The following is a 5,196-nucleotide window of genomic DNA, read 5'->3' as shown; positions in this document are numbered from 1 at the left end:
AACAAATGTTCTGTGATAACACAGAAAGATGAGGGCGAAAGCACAGTCCCTGTTCAGAAAGGCGGGCGGCTGGTATTGCACCAGTTTGTCTAGCCGGTGTGCCTGGGGGTCTGTACCACACAGGTATTTTTTAGGGAAGCACGAGTGGATGGTATGGGGACACTTGGCTGGTTGGCAGCTGGGGCCAGGGCTGGGCTGACTGGCCTCCATGTTCTGATCAGGATGCCTGCAATGGGAGGCCAGTCCTTGGCATCTGACCACCAGCTCTGAGTCCTGTGGAGGCAGAGTCCTGGCTTCCAGGAAGGGCAGGTGGAGAAGGGAGAACCCTTCTCGCTGGGAGTGTTAGGGGTCCTGAGGCCCAAACTCACCTTCCATGACTCTCCAGCTCAGCACTGCCCACCTGACCCCCAGAGAGTTCTGGTTAATCAGAAGAGCTTTTGGGGCTCCCAATGGGGGCCCCACCTTAGATTCCGGGTTGTGAGCACTTTTGTACTTAAGAAGGTTTATCTTTGTATTTCCAGGGTCGGTTTCTGTACTAAACTGAAAGGTTAACAGAAAAGCAGGTGGGCCCTTGATTGCTTGGCATCTGCAGGGCCACAGGCAGGGCTGGAAGGTAGAGTCAGAATGTCTGGAGATGCAGAAGAAAAAGTGCTGGACGCGGGAGGACCCCTGAGCTGCCAGCTGGAAGAACGTCACGTCATTCCACAACATACCTTTGATGAGGACCCACAGAATGTTCTCCTGGTGCTTTGCCCTGCAGATAAGGTGGCTTTTGCCCTCCAGGCACTGGCTTTTGGATTTTGGACTCCATGACCTTGTCCTTGGTTTTCTTGGCAATAACAGCACCTTCTTTTTCTTCTCCTTGGTGAGCACTGTCATGCACATGGTGGGTGTTGCTGCGGCCTCATCACTACTGGGCAGCCTGCTGATCTGGAGAGACTGGAAGGTGCACTTGAGGGTGTTGTTGGCGGTAGGCAGGTCTTTCTTCCTCGAGTCTCTCTTCCTGTCTGTGGGCTGGGCTGCTGTCCAGTAATCCACCTGCCCCTCCATCAGCTTGGCGCCATCGCTCTGGCTAGGGGAGGACAAGCCCCACTCACTGACAAGATGAGTGGGAAGACAAGGCCTCATTGGTGAACAGAGGTAGGGACAAAGGCAAGGATAAAAGCACGCTGCAGCCCAAGGGGGCCCATCATCTTAGTCTCCCGACATGTCTGAGGACTGTTGCACTATCCCAACTTTCACCTGCCTCACTGAAAAGAATGAACTATAAGGACTCCTCATGGGGGCTCTTCTGCTTGTAGGAGAACAGGGCTTCCTTGATGGGCAGCTTGGAGGCACAGTTGTCCCTGTGATGTACTGTGTGATTCTCGTCACGATGTCCAGTGTGTCCTGTATGGCGCTCTGGGCATCCAGCTTGTGGAACAGGTCCCACCAGGCCAGGTCCTGGAAGAAGCTATTTTAGCGGTAATGCATGGAGCCCAGGGACCTGGCCACAGGGTTGGAACCCAGCAGGATGACCAGGAAGTGCACATAGCCCAGCCAGCCGAGCATCTTGTAGGACAGCAACTCCAGGAAGACCCGCAGCACAGCGCTGAAGTAGTGCTGTGCCCCTGACACCAGGATCTTCACCGGCTTCGGGGGCTGGGAATTATTCTTACAGTATCTCTGTATCCACCAGATCATGGAGCTGAAGGCCACCAGGACGTCAGCCATGAAGCAGGTGCACAGCACAGGCAGCATTTGCCCCTGCAGGGTGTCCAAGGGGAACTGCTCCTGCCAATCAGAGGTGTTGACAAGGATGATGTTCTCTGGCAGCTGGTCATCAGGGATGAGGATGTGGTTCAGCTGGTTGTACGTGGTCTTCCTGGGGATCTGTAGCTGGCTTCCTGGGTCTGACCATGCTCATTGTCTGGGCTCTTTGCTCACCTGTTCTATGGCTGTGCCGTCTGTCTCTCCTTCAGGTACCTGCCCAGCCATGGTGGCCGGGATGCTTCCCTGTCCAGGGCTGAGATCTCTGCCTCTGGGCTGTCCTTGGGCAGGGTTGGGTGCTCCCCTGGGTGGGCATGCTCTGGGGCTCTAAGTGGGAGACACTGTCATTTGACTATTGCTGACTGAGCTTGTTTTTCTTGGGCACTTCAGCTGGACTAAGAGGCGTCTTTGTTTTGCTTTGTTTGTTGTGTTGACTCTCACCAGAGGTTATTTTTCCACTGATTTTTTAGAGAAAGTTGAAGGGATGGGGAGAGACATAAAGGGAGAGAACATAGATGTGAGAGAGACACATGGATTGGTTGCCTCCTGCATGTGCCATGGCCAGGGCTGGGGATCAAGCCTATAATCGAGACAGGTGTGCCCATGACCGGATTTGAACCTGGGACCCTTTACTCCATGTGCCAACACACTAGCCCTCAGCGAAACCAGCTAGGACTCAGAAGCTCTTCCTGGCTCTGGGAACCATAAATGCTCCCCATATCCATTTTTGAACTGAAATGTGACAGGCTTTCGCAATATGGCCTGAGCTTGGGTTTGGTGGTGTTGAGAAGGCTGTCATCTTCTTCCCTGTCTGGGCTACTGTCACTGGTTCTCCAGCATGTTAGACAGAAGGTGTGGGTCCTCCTCTACTTGGGGACATGATCTGCAGGGTCCCGCTCAGGGTCCAGGGCCTCCTCTGACACTTGGGCCCTGCTCAGCTAAGCTACACCATTCTGCTTGTCATAGACCTTGTGGTGACTTTCAATAGTCACTGCTTCCTGATCCAGGTCCTACCCATGGGCAGCATCTTCACTGGCCTCCTGCTCAGTGAAGCTCTCATACTCCTCCTTAGAGTAGTGATTTGTAGACTTGGTCTTGGGCCGGCCTGCATGGCGCTGTCCTCATGGTGAGTGGACTGGCTAGACATGGAGGAGGTCAAGATTCAGGCGACTTTGGGGGAGGGGGTGCTGTGGGCCACCGAGTCTGAAACACTGTCACTGGGCTGTTTGATGCCTGAGGGCCCATGTGTTTTCTTGTGCTTTGGCCCGATTTGCAGGCTCCTGTTGGCTCCAGTCACTGTGGTTGCTCCCCTTCTTTGTCTGTGAGCTGAAGTGTGCCAAGCCTTCAAAGAACAGTCTGAGCTTGGGCTTGGGGGTACTGAGGGTGCTGTTATCATCCTCCATGTCTGGGCCACTGTCCCTGGGGTTTTGCAGTGTGTTAAATAGAAGGTCCAGGTCCCACTCCAACTCGGGGACATGCTCTGCTGTTTCCTGCTTGAGTCCACAGCCTACTTCAACACTTTGAACTTTCCCACAACTTTTTCCTTGATATTTTGTGGCCTGGTAATGGACGTCTTTCCTAATATCCATGGCCTCTGCTTCTTGGGCATCCCCAAGTCAATGCCCTCATTAGCCAGGTCCAGTCCATGGGTGGCATTGTTGCTGGCCTGTTATGCCAGGGTCCAGCCCTAGCAGTCCAGGGGTTCCCAATGGTGTGGACGGCGTCTGCGAAGAATAAAGGACACGGAGACAGCAATCAGATGATTAGCATAGTCAGGTTCTTTTCTATTGTATTGTTACAGCTGTATTTATACTATTTGATTCTAAAAGCTTGTCTCTATAGTTGCATCATGGTATGTTTTGGGTCCTCCTTTTTGATCTTTTACAGTTCCTTGTTTTCTTATCTGACCTTTGCTAAAATTCTTTTCACTATCTAGCTCTGTTGATTTTAATCTTATCTATTGTCTATGTTTCTACATTCTATTCTAAAGGTTAGTCTCAGTGTTTCATTATAAGGGCTAGTTTGTTATTTCTATTCCAAGGTCACTATTCTACTGACTGTTAAGCTATAAGGAAATAACTGAATGAGATTAAAGGTTATGTCCTTTTAGCCTTGCTGGTGGTCTTCCTTGGGACTGCCCTGCTTCGGCGGGTTTTTAAGGGTATAGGCTTTAGTACTTTCTCTGGTGGGTAGACCCCTGGGGATGTGGGCCTAGCAAGTCCTAAAATTATTACTAACATACTTAGTCTAAGTTCCTCATAAGGAGGACATGGTATTTCTATAACACAAGGGGCTTTTACTGATTTATTCCCTTCCCTAGTTCCATTAATCCCTAACTCCGGGGAAACATTCCCACCTGGGGAAACAACCTTTCTAGGGAAGGTTGCCTTTGTTAGAACACATAGTGCTAAGAAGAGGAGCAAACATATTAAGAACAGTATGCCATATACTTAAGGTCCCTTGGAACATATTCTGTGCAGATGTTTCTTCCCTACAGCAACTGTGTCAAGCAGCAAGGATGGAAGGGCTTCCGGAACTGTTGCTCAGAGGAGAAATTCTGATATATCCCCTTGGAGTAATTAACCCTTGACTTAGCCTTGCATCTGGCCTGTATGGCACTGTCCTCCCAGTGGATGGGCTGGTTGGACAGGGAGCAGATCCAGACATCAGTCATTTTGCAGAAGCCTCCTTGATCCTGCTGCAGAGGCACAGCCCTTGGCCACCTTTCAGGGGTCGCTGCCTGACCTCAGCCATGTGGATGGCGCCCATAGGCATTGTCTTGTAGCCCCAGATGATCTGGTTCTTAAAGCGCTTCCTCCAGTGCAACAGGACCTGTAGCTTGTTGCCTTCTCACAGAGAAAGTGGGGGTCCTGCAGTGAGGTCAGCCCCAGGTTTGTCTCCAGTTGTCCACTGGGGAACATACTCCCGTAGGATGTGCTTGGAGCCCTGCATTTTCACTGTGATCACCATTGACATGAGGTTGGAGCCCTACATCTTCATGGCAATCACCATGGAGATGAGGTCCTTCTCCAGCTCTTTGAGGACCACCATCTTCATTAAGGTCAGGTTGCACAACCTGGGAACAAATCTGAGGCTGGGGCTGTCCAGTTCCTGGGTAGAAAACAGGTTCTTGGGCATTGGTGTATTGAACCTGGGCACAGGGGTTGGGGAGTGGGAGGTGTGGTGACCAGGACTGTGGGCAGCAAGGTAGCTGCAGCTGCTTGCACCATACAAGTCCTTTCTGCATTCTGAGGAAATGGTTTCTCTTCCTGTGTTGGGACAGAGGAGGGACATTCCCTCAGGGGCAGCTTATAAACTGCCAGGGGGGTTGGGGGCTGTAGTTCAGACCAGTCCCCTAAGCACTCAGTGATTGTTGTCAGGAGGTGGGACACGTGTGATCCAAGGACAGTGTGTGTGAAAAGAGACCACATGCTCACTGACTAGCTC

At 51.6% G+C, this 5,196-nt stretch overlaps 1 pseudogene; it reads right to left on the bottom strand.

The window, feature by feature from the left end:
* Positions 1-342: 342 nt before the first annotated feature.
* On the bottom strand, positions 343-4,887 carry LOC102443225 (annotated as a pseudogene).
* Positions 4,888-5,196: the final 309 nt, after the last annotated feature.

Source organism: Myotis lucifugus, unplaced genomic scaffold (genome assembly GCF_000147115.1).
Source record: "Myotis lucifugus unplaced genomic scaffold, Myoluc2.0 scaffold_199, whole genome shotgun sequence".
NCBI classification, from domain to species: Eukaryota; Metazoa; Chordata; class Mammalia; order Chiroptera; family Vespertilionidae; genus Myotis; species Myotis lucifugus.
This window is presented reverse-complemented; position numbering and strand designations above follow the sequence as displayed.